The following is a 12,581-nucleotide window of genomic DNA, read 5'->3' as shown; positions in this document are numbered from 1 at the left end:
ATGAATGAGTTGATTGCATACTTTTTAGGAGCACAAATGTTGGGGATGGTCCACCTCAGCTTGGTTTCCAGGTGCGTTCTTTACTGGCTGCATCAGCTTAGCTACCACCAGCCATTTGTCAGTTCGGCATGCTGTGGTGGCTTGTGTGTTGCTGGAAGCCATGCCTCCAGCTTATTACAGTGCTTGGCCCACTCTCGTCAGTTCTCTTAGACACATGATAGCCAAGGGTCAAAAGGACCTTCAGACTAAGACAGACCAGGAAGAAAGGTTTGGTGATCTACTTTTGAGCTATTATTGTGCCAACCTGGTCGATAAACACATGTGGAGTTAACTGAAGGGTAGGGGGATAAATGGCTCAATGAGCCTCGCCTTTCTAGTTCCCAGGTCTCTTGCTTTCTGATAGTTGGACCAATGTGCAGCTGCCTTAGCCAGTTCTCTGCTTTAGCTGGCAAGGTTCACTTCCTGCAAGACATCCCGGAGGAGAAGCTGCATGGACCTACCCCTATGCAGCCCTGGGTGCTGGAGCAACTCGGTGGAGACCCCTGCCAGTGCTGAGATGCGTACACATTCACTGACTAGGCTTTCCTCCTGCAGTCGGCATCATTGCATCTGTTTTGTGAGATGGAGGAGGACTTTGTGGATTGGTGTTGGACATATGGGTTAATGGGTTAATGTTGGACTTGTTGGCAGCACTGGGTTGGGATGTTTTCTTGATGCACACTTAACCTTTATGTAAAACTCTCTCTTATACATGAAATGCTGTGAATTTTGTTTCTCTAAAGTTCCCAGAGTAGCACAACTTTCAAAAATTAACACGTGAAACCCCTTTGAATCCCAAAGAACATTGTCCGACTTGTTTGCTTTGGACAGACGGGCTCAGTCCCTGGAGGGGACATCGTGCTTGGTGAAGCAGAGTGCCGAGAAGAGTGTGGGAACCTGTCCGTGAGATGAACTGCCCCATGGCTACAACGACAGGTTCAAACATGTCGGCTGTTCTGAGAATTCTGAAGAATGGACAAAGCTCCTTCTTTGTACATCGGGTCCTCCTGAGCTGAAGTGAGCTCGATGGCAGTCACAACCCCTGGGAGTGAGTTACTTGATGTCTCTTTGTCTCGGGGCACTGGATATAAAAATGGGCATCATCATAGTTGTTTCACTGCTGCATAAACAATCAGCCCAAAGCTTAGTGGATTAAAATCTCCCATTGGTTCCTCTAGGAGCCCTTGTGGCATAGTGAATTATGAGCTGGGCTCCTAACTTCCAAGTCAGCTGTTCAAAGCCACCAGCCTCTCAGTGGGAAAAAGATGATGTTTTCTACTCCATAAAAAGTTAGTCTCAGGTACACACAGGGACAGCTCTCAATGGCAATGAGTGAGTGAGTTTGGATTCTGTAGGTAGGACTAGAGGCCCCAGTTGGCTGGGCCTTTCTGAATCTGATTTCTTTTCTCTAAATAAGAACCACAATCTTCTGACATCTTGAATAGGGATCGGAGATCCCCTTCCAGGATGGTTCACTAACGCGACTGCCCCCACGGTCCTCCTTGTTGGCAGGACGTGTCTGTTAGTCTGCTCACACGGACCTCTCCAACATGACTGCTTGGCGTTCAAGAAGCATGTCCAAGAGACCAAAGTAGATGCTGCAATGCCTTGATGAACTCGGTTTAAGGTCACCTGCTGTCACTTTCACAGTAGGTTATCAGTAATACAGACCAGCTGTAACTCAATGAGGAAAGAGACTGCACTGAAGTGTAAATAATAGGAATCAATCATTCAGGATCATTTATGACACGTACTACCAAGTACCTAGTTTATAGGCTTGGTGCAAAGATCAAGTTTGATATGTAGATCACACTTTGGACAGAGCTTGTAGTGAGTTGCCAGACAGGTGGCCCCTGAGTTAAGCCAAACCTCATGTACAACAGGACCAAACACTGCTGGCCCGGCACCATCCGCATGGTGGCTTGCAGATTGGACCATTTTGATCCATATGCTTTACACAGTTTGATTTCTGAAAGTAGGTCTTTCCTCCTAGGCCTTCTTGTCTGGAAGCTCTGCCGAAACCTGTTCAGTATCGCAGCAACATGCATGCCTCCACAGAAAGACAATTCACCCATGAGCGTCGTTGACTGGGTGTCCGACCCTGATCTGCATGCAAGGTAAGAACGCGACCACTGAATTTCCATTACTCACCGAACAGAGTTGGAACTTAGCAAATATATAATTAAACCCCAAACAAGGGAGAGGGAAATGCTGGGCATTAGTATGTATGTATACAGGGTTGAATACCACAATGCTATTTCAGTACTTAACTTCTTTAAGAATCCCATTGGCATAGTGGGTTACAAGTTGGGTCACTAGCCCAAAGTTTAGCAATTCAAATGCACCACCGTTGTGTTATAGGATGGCCACTGCATCAGAATCAACTCCATGCAGTAAGTGCTGTTAGTCCACAAGACATTCCCAACGTTGCCCGGTAGAATCATCTGGAGGGATGGTTAGGATCAAGAAGCCCTGGCCACCTCCCTGATAAGTGAAATCAGAATATCTGGGGTATGGAGTCCTGTCCTCACTACTTTTTAAGCTTCTTATGTGGTTGCTCATAGTTTCCATTTTAAGCCTTGAACTGCAAACTTGGCGGTTCAAACCCACCAGGCACTCCCTCCACAGAAGTAAGACGACACTGTGTGTTCACATAGAAATTAACCATCTGAGAAACTCTAAGCAGTAGTTCTGCTCTGTCCTTTCAGGTCCCTCTCTGGGGAATGGACTCGCTGGCAGTGCGTTAGGTGCTTACAATGCACAGCCTCGTTGGCAGCCCACTGCTCTGCTTAATTTAATTGAGGCTGTATTGCAATTCCGCAGTGAGCTGAGTGCCAATTCAGCATTTAAATTCTCAAGACTTACCCTCACTTGTTGAAAACAATAGGAAGACCTTCGACTCACTCTAAAGCGCTGGGAATGCTGACGATGGGTGGGAATGTCAGCCTGGCGCCACTTGCTCTCTGTCTGTCCGCCTCGCGTCTGGGGGCTTTGAGTCTACAGCATGTCAGCCAGGCTCCCTTGGCCAGAATTTGCCTTCATGCAAGAGGAGAAACTTCCTAGGCATGTGATCACTGGGCCAGGAAAATGTCACCCACTGCCAGAGTAAAGCCAGCCTTCCACGCAACCAGGGTGACTGGCACATGAAACCAATTTAGACAAAGGGGCTGGAGATGCATGAGTATCGTGAGAAGGCCATTCTGGAAGAAATATCCCCAGGGATGCACCTGGTCAGCCCCAAAGGTTCTGTGTAGGAACAGAATGTGCTTTAAATTCAAGAGTGTGGGGCTGTCTAAACTGGTGTGTGTGTGTATTATGAACATTAGCCTGGAATTGAGAATAATCAATTTGGAAAAGACAAGCAACAGAGTAAAATAGTAGCTGTTACTTAGCCCCAGAAAAACACTAAGCAAATGAACACTTCTAATACGTTATCTGAACAAACAGAACTTGTGGTGGGTTGGAACCCTCTCTACGCTTTATGCCACTATTTGGGATTGAGTGAAGCTATTAACAGACTTTGCTCATAGCTCTGTCTCCACATTGTAACCTATGTTTGTTTAAGGAAAGCTTAATCCATGTGTTTCTGATTCTTGTAGACGTAACTCATCAAAAGTCTTTATTTTGCACACAAAATAAGTCTATTGAATGTCCTAGATGCCTTTGGGTTTTAGCCTCTTTTTTAAAGCATTCCCCTCCCTTTAAAAAAGTGCCCACAAAGCAGGTTTGCCAAGTTGAGAGCCCACTCAGCCTCCCTTGATGCAGATTGTGACCACTGCTTGGCACTTGGCTTCATACTTGCCCCAAATGTAACTTCCTGGGTTGTTTGGATTACCCAAGGCCTTATTTGTAAATTGACTTTGAGCCGCTTCAAAAACTCCAAACGCTTGGCCATAGAATCTCATTTGTTTTGTTTTGTTTTGTTTTTGTCCCCAATTGTAGAGCTTGCTAATGCATTTATTACAGTCTTTCAGACTCTCTGAAACAGTTTGTGTTTGTGCTGCCTGGTAAGACCAGGAATGTATCTTGAGCTCATGATGGCACCTTTTATCAAGAATCAAAAGTGTCTTGGGAGCAAGAGCAGAGAGCCCTGGCCCAGCCAGTCTCTACACCAGCCATGAATGGTGAATGAATTCCTAACTTGATTCAAGGGGAGGAGAAGATTTCAGGGAAACACACAAGACCAGATTGTCTGCACCAGAATTGAGCTAGATGGGGCTTTTGAGAGTCGATGGCTATCTCAGCAAATGTTAATTAAGAAAGTTAACCCGGCGCCTCTCTATCTTAGAATTAGAGGGAAAGGAGGAGACTGAACCCTGTTTATCAGTTTGAGTCAAGGTTCTGTGGAAATAATGTAAAATCACCTCCTGAAAATCTAAGAAATGCCAAAGGCCCGAGTTGTCTTTACCTACCATTTGCTCAGCTATTGGTAAAATCTTGCTCTTTTTAAAATTTCTATTGTATACGCTTGATTTAGGTAGACAGAAAGACACTTAGGCTCAAGAAAATTTTAATGAACAACTGTCACGAAACTGGGAAGTGTAACTAAATGCTGTTTTCACAGATGAAGTCAACTGATATCTAATCTCATCCCCGGATGAGTAATTTGGCCAACACCATCATTTGTGTTGATTGCTGTTTAGTGATGTGGCGATGTTTGTACAGGAAGTAGAAGTCATTGTTTTTACCATTGAAGAACTTACAATTAAGATAGTTTATACAATTTCACTACTAAGTGCTAACCACAAAAAACAAGGGATTAATCCATAACAGCCACAGATGTTCCAGCCACTCAGGGATTAGAGGGTGGAGAGGATGGAATGTAACAGTGGAGAGATGGACTGAGCTGAGTAGGCGGACAGGGGTCTCTGACTGTCAAGATGCCAACTCAACATGAGGTACAAAATCTCACACTTTTACGAGAAAAACAACAACAACAGCAAAGATTACCGAATCTACATCTTTCAATTTTATACAAGTCGGCCACATGGTTGTCTATTTAGAAAAAAGACTGAATGAAACCTTGCAGTGGAGATGAGCACATTCAAACAATTCCAAATGGTGGCTTGGGGTTTTATTCTGTAGTAAGGTTGACAGCCAGTATCTCGATTTAATTTTTCCAGGTTCTATAAAAACATTTATATATCAACCAATTAAAATATTATTAAGAGTGGTTTTGCAATTAATATAATGCATAAGTGCATTTTATTTTATTTTGCAGGTTAACTTTCGCACCACCTAGAGATGGCAGCTATCTATAATTAAGCCTGTTTACTATGTTCAGCTGCTAACCGAAAGACTGAAGATTCACGGCAACCCAAGGGAGCCTCTAAAGAAAGGTCTGATAATCCACTTCCGACAATTCAGCCAAGGAAAACCCTATGGAGCAGAGTTCTACTCAGACACACAGAGTGGATTCCATAGCAGCTGGTTAATCATTTGTGGCCATAATAAATTATAATCTGCATGGCGGGGTGCACAGCATGCTCTTATACCCAGAGCTTCATATACAGAGGAATCCCACCTTATAAATTTCCAATGGAAAATGTTCACCAAGAAGGGATCGTGTGTCCAATTTGGGACTTGGGTTGTATCTGTCCATATGATCAGCAAATAGCACCCACCATGTGTCAAGTACGGCCTTCGGTAGTAGGGATATAGTGACAGACCAGGCAGGAAGATTCTTTTTTTTTTTTTAATTTTAACAATTTATTAGGGGCTCATACAATTCTTATCACAGTTCATACATATACATACATCAATTGTATAAAGCACATCTGTACAGTCCCTGCCCTAATCATTTTTTTTCTCCTCTTTTCTTTTTTTACATTTTATTAGGGACCCATACAACTCTTATCACCATCCATACATATACATACATCAATTGTATAAAGCACATCCATACATTCCCTGCCCCAATCATTCTCAAAGCATTTGCTCTCCACTTAAGCCCCTTGCATCAGGTCCTCTTTTTTTCCCCCTCCCTCCCCTTTCCCCCCTCCCTCATGTGTCCTTGGTAATTTATACCTCGTTATTTTGTCATATCTTGCCCTATCAGGAGTCTCCCTTCCCCCCTTCTCTGCTGTCCCTCTCCCAGGGAAGAGGTCACATGTGGATCCTTGCAATCAGTTCCCCCCTTCCAACACACTCACCCTCCACTCTCCCAGCATCGTCCCTCACACCCTTGGTCCTGAAGGTATCATCCACCCTGGATCCCCTGTACCTCCAGCCCTCATATGCACCAGTGTACAGCCTCTGTCCTATCCAGGCCTGCAAGGTAGAATTCGGATCATGGTAGTTGGGGGGAGGAAGCATCCAGGATCTGGGGGAAAGCTGTGTTCTTCATTGATACTACCTCACACCCTAATTAACCCATCTCCTCTCCTAAACGCCTCTATGAGGGGCTCTCCATTGGCCGACACTTGGGCCTTGGGTCTCCACTCTGCACTTCCCCCTTCATTTAATATGGTATATATATGCATATACATATACACATATATACACACACTTATATCGTTGTTGTTTTTTTTGCATGATGCCTTATACCTGGTCCCTTGGCACCTCGTGATCGCACTGGCCGGTGTGCTTCTTCCATGTGGGCTTTTTTGCTTCTGAGCTAGATGGCCGCTTGTTCACCTTCAAGCCTTTAAGACCCCAGACACTATCTCTTTTGATAGCCGGGCACCATCAGCTTTCTTCACCACATTTACTTGTTCACCCACTTTGGCTCCAGCCATTGTGTCGGGAGAGTGAGCATCATAGAGTTCCAATTTAATAAAAGAAGGTATTCATGCATTGAGGGAGTGTTTGAGTAGAGGCCCAAGGTCCTTCCGCCACCTTAATACTTGACCTATAAATATAGACACATAGATCTATTTCCCCATCCTCCTATATATATTTGCATGTACATGTCTTTTTCTAGACCTCCATGAATGCCCTTTGACTCCTAGCTCTTTCCTCCATCTCCCTTGACTTTCCTCCTGCCAGGCAGGAAGATTCTTGATCTAGACAGCATACATTCTGAATGGAGGAACATGTTTGCATGAATATCTTGCTGATAAACATGAATACTCTCAAGGTGCTTTAGATAATCAACTTAAATTTGTGTTAATGGTATTGGGGCATAATTAAGGGATGTGTATTGAAAGCATCATGTGCTATGTTTGGGGTATGATAGCACAGTAAGGGGAAAATGTCAATTGCATATTATTTATTTTTATTATGGTCAATATATATGTATATATATTTGTGTGTGTATTACAATATTTATCAACTCAACATTTTTTGGGTACATAGTTGAGTGATATCAAGTATATTAATCACGTCATGCAACCACTACCCACAAATGTTGGCAAATTTCCCCTCACCATAAACACACTCTCACTAAATAAAAACTACCCCTTTCACACTTCCTTCTCACCCCTGATAAGCACCAATGAACTTTGGCCTCTACACATTCACCTATTATTGTTATTTCATACAAACCTCACAGCCAGAGTCTATTTTGCCTCACACGTGTCCTCTTGTGATGAACGTCTTTCACTCAGCATAAGGTTTGCCAGGTTCATCCCTAGTGCAGCATCAAGTAGCCTACAGGATCAGGAGTAGGTGAGTAGTTGGGTGAGCAGTTCATCCATTCATACTTTGGTGAACACAGGTTGTTTCTGCCTTTGGGTTATTGTGAATAGCAAAGTAATGAACATTGGCATACATGTGTTTGTTCATAATGCTACTTTCAAGTCTATTTTATATATGCGGGGTACTCCCCCCAAAAAAATTGGAAAAAAGCTCCACTGGGTGAAGCTTTCATAGTATGTATTTTTCCTGCTAAGTAAACACCGAGCAACTCACTCTGAGTTAGCATCCAGTGGCATCACCTGGGAAGGTTCTCTCTGGCCACGGTGAGTTTTTTTTGTCAAAGCAGTTTTCCTCAAACCTCATTTTTTGGGATGGCTGATGAATGAGAACAGTGAAATTTTTTTCCCTGCTTGGGAAAATTGCTTCAGAAACTGTTGTGATGTTGAACATAGCTTACAATGAGAGCACTATCGGAAAAACTCAAGTTTTCAAGTGGTTTTCTCATTTCAAAAAAAGGTGAAACATCGATTGACGACAAACCTCATTCTGGATGTCCATCAACTTCCCGAATGGTGCAAACATTACTCTTAGTGCATTTGGAATTCCTTCCACCATGTCAGACTGTTAATCAAGCTTTTTATTAGGTTCTGCAAAGATTGCATAACAGTGTGTGACAAAAAAGGCCTGAGTTGTGACAGACAGGGCTTGGGCACCATGACAATGCACTCGCTCATGCAGCCCTCTCGGCGTGCCAGTTTTTAGCAAAAATCAGCATGCCGCTCTTGTCCCAGACACCTTACTCACCTGGCCTCACTCTGAATTTTTTTTTTTTTTCAGATTTTGGCCACTGAAGAGGGACACAAAAGGACAGCAATTTGATGACACAGAAGAGGTGAAGAAAAACACCAGGGAGCTGCTATCAGTCATCCAAACAATGAGTCTGAAAAATGTTTCCCAGAATGGAATCACAGATTTGACGAATATACTAAGTGTAATGGAGAGTACATGGAAGGCGATAAGCTTGTTTTGTAAAAAATTGAAATGTAGCTTTGAAAAAAAATTCTGGTTTTATGTTGGGTGCCCACTCCTATACCTAAAAGTGGAATTGCTGGTTCCTACGGAAGAGCTGTGTCTAACTGGTTGAAGAGCTATCACATGTTTTCCACCGTGGCTGTGCTGTTTTGTATTCCCACAATCATCGAGTTGATTATCTTGCAGCTGCTAAATTGTAGATGTTTTATATATGTTTTTGGATGTTTGATCCTTGTTGAATACATGGTATTTGAAGATACGTTCCCAATTCTCTTTTCACTTACTTGATATCGTCCTCTGATAAACAACGTTAATTATATTTGAGTTTCTAACTATGTCTTTTACGGAGTGTCCGATGATCTATAATGAAAAGCTATGTCCACATAGGCATCTCTATGTCTTCTTCCAGGAATTTCATAACATTGATTTCTTTATTAGGGTCCTGCAACCACTCTGAATTGATTTTTCTATGTATAATGTGGGCATGGATCCTGATTCATACTTCTGCATGTGGAAATCCATTTTTTTTTGGCATCATTTGTTAAATAGACACTTGTTTCCCTATTGAATGGATGGAGCACCTTTGTCAAAATTCTATATTTTCAATTCTATTCTATTTGTCTATATGTCTATTTTTATATCAGTACCAGACTGTTTTGATTATCATTGTTGTATAAACCCATTGCCACTGAGTTGCTTCCAACGGAAAGCACCCAAAAAGGGCGGAGCTGAACTGCTCCCTAGGGTTTCTGAGACTGTAAAATGTTGTGGGAGCCGACAGCCTCAATTTTCTCCTGCAGAGCAGCTCATGGACTTGAACTGAAAACCGGAAAGTAAACGTTCTCTATCTTTGTTCTTTAAAATTCCTTTGGTGACTCAGAGCCTCCTGCTTTGCCATATAACATTTAGTATTGATTTTTTTATTTATATAACTAAGATTGGAGTGTTTTTAGGCTTTTATTAAAAAAAACTGTAGCTCACTTTGAGTAGCACTGATTTCTTCACTATATGGAATCATCCAATCCATGAACATGGGACATCTTCATATTTTTAAAGCTATCTGTAATCTCTTTCAACAATGTTATAAAGTTTTCATTGGATAAGTATATCACATCCCTGTTTAAATTCATCATTAGGCATTTTATTTTTTAAGATATTGATGCATATTTTAAGAATAAATTGCAAAAAGCACTGAAAGAATTATTTCAGTGTCAGATATGTGATTTTGGACCAGCAAGAAAGGTGGAGTATATATAGTTCTATATTTGAAATAATAGATAACATTAGAAAGATAAGGATAGCTAACTACATTTAAGCAAAACTTTGGAACAAAAAAAAACACGAATGACTTACTCCGTGTATTCTTGGTGATATACATGTTGACGGATTATTAAACCACATTAAAGTCCTAAAATATAACTTCAGCTAGCTATAGCATGTTTTTATCACTCTATTTCCTTGTAGAAATTAATCAAATTGTCATACAGATAAAATACTTGTTGTAGAACTTCCTCAAAGAATGTAAATTTAAATTAAAATCATATTTTAAACCAGGTTCTCTTAGGCTGGATTCTCCAGAGAAGTAAAACCAGGGAAGCTTACATAGAAGAGGGCCTTTCATAACATTTGTGGGAAAATGGACTGAAAGATAAGGAGAAGTTTGCTTAAATTATTTAACAGTCTTGAGCCTTCATGAAGTGAAAACCACTGCCCATCTGCAATGAACAAGGAAGCTTTAACAAACACACAATCCCCTTTTCACATCGCCGCCTCTATTGTCAATGTTTTCCAAACGAAATATGTATTTCCCAGTCATCCTTGCAGGTGAGTGTGACCATATCATATGACATGTTCCACCCAATGAGATGTTAGGTCAGTGTCTGCTTAGAGGAGCAGAAAATTCTGGAAACCATCTACTTTCCTGATAAAAAGAGTCAGAAACAGCTTGTTGTTTGTCTTGGTACTTTAGAGAAACAAATCCACAGAAACTCATGTAGTAGAGAGTTTTACATAAAGGTTAATTGTGCATCAAGAAAACATCCCAACCCAATGCTGCCCAAGCCCACAAGTCCACCATTAACCCATTAACCCATATGTCCAACACCAGTTCACAAAGTTCTCCTCCATCTCACAAAACACATGCAATGATGCTGATTGAAGGAGGAAATCCGAGTCAGTGAACGTGTAAGCATGTCATTGCTGACAGGGGTCTCCACACGGGTGCTCCAGCACCCAATGCTGCATCGGGGTAGGTCCATGTGGCTTCTCCTCAGGGATGTCTTGCAGGAAGTGAGCCTTGCCAGCTGAAGCAGGCAACTGGCTAAGGCATCTTCACCCTGGTCCGGCCACCAGACAGCGAGAGACCCGAGAACTAGAAAGGCGAGGCTCACCGAGCCATGTTTCCCTCCTCCCTTCAATGAACCGCACCTGTGTTTATCGGCCAGGTTGGCACAATAAACTACCTCACAGCTGTTTCAAGCTTCGTTCCATTTTAACTTTCTCTCATCCTTGAATGCAACTGTGGTGACTCAGATGTGACAATCATGTTGCAACAATGTGGGGCAAGCATAAGGACAAAATCCAGCGTGCCAAGAATAGCAGAATAGAGCCTGACCCTTGGAAAATACTCCTAAGCCACTGAGTTGTCTCTAGAAAGAGCTAACCTCCTAACTTCCTGTTTATGTTAGAAAAAAAAATTGCTCAGTCCCCTACTTATTTTGTCCTTCTTAGTCAGGTGAGTTTGATTTGCCTTATTTATGGTTGCTGAGTTGTGTAAATTTGTCATGCACAATGAATAAGTGAAGACTGAACCTTTGTTTCTAGGGGAAATAAAGAGGTGCCTGTAAGTCTCTGGTCGAAATACCTTTGTCAACCAATTAATATATAATTTTGCTTTATATGAGCTTCTTTAAACGAGTTTCTATAAACAAATGATTAGTTATGATTTTGAATAATAAAAAATGTGTTGTTGAATATACATTGTTGATTCATGAACTCATAGCCAACAGCATTATACCTTATGCCAGAGAGAAGTTTATCTAACATGCATTTTCTCTGAACTGAGCATCACAGCTTTCCTGCATCCAAACACACTGCACTGCCTCTTTTTAAGTTTTACGTGAACATCTCATACCAATATTATGCTCATAAAATGTGCATTTTACATTGTTCATTTAGGTCAATATGGCTTCACTATTCTTACTACATTTTCATTTCAGCCTAGGGAAAACCTGGGCTCAAAAAGAGTTAAAGAAAGTTATACATAACGGCTAGCTGCATCCAGTCGCTTGGAGGTTGGAGTCTACCTAGATTGGTGGTTCTCAACCTCCCTCACTCCGCGACCCTTTCATACCGTTCCTCATTTGGTGGTGACCCCCCAACCATAACATTATTTTTGTTGCTACTTCATCACTGTCATTTTGCTACTGTGATGAATCGGGCGACCCCCGTGAAAGGGTCGTTCGCCCCCCAACGGGGTCGCGACCCACAAGTTGAGAACCGCTGCCCTAGAGGAGCTTGGAAAGAAAGGCATGGTCACTAACTTCTGAAAAATAAACCGTCGAAAACCAGACAGAGCACAGTTCGACTCTGACACACAAGGGGTTGCCATGAGTCTGCATCAATTCAAAAGCAACCGGTTTCTAACTGCAAGCTTTGGTCACCCGTATCCCATGTTCCCTTTTGGCGCGTGTCAATATTTTTGAAGTATGTCGTTGCACTCAGTTAATGACAGTGCTGTCCTCATAGCTATAAACATCTGCGCAGCTTTTAAATGTTCAGTACATTTTCGTCAACCCGGATTCTCACTATACCCCAGTGAGTTAGTTATTACTATGTTACACAGTGTTACACAATGGGCTCAGGCATAGCAACAGTTGGGAGGATGGCATGGGGCTGTGCAGTGCTTCATGCTGTTGTGCATGGAGTCGTTA

Source organism: Tenrec ecaudatus, chromosome 1 (genome assembly GCF_050624435.1).
Source record: "Tenrec ecaudatus isolate mTenEca1 chromosome 1, mTenEca1.hap1, whole genome shotgun sequence".
Lineage (NCBI taxonomy): Eukaryota > Metazoa > Chordata > Mammalia > Afrosoricida > Tenrecidae > Tenrec > Tenrec ecaudatus.
This window is presented reverse-complemented; position numbering follows the sequence as displayed.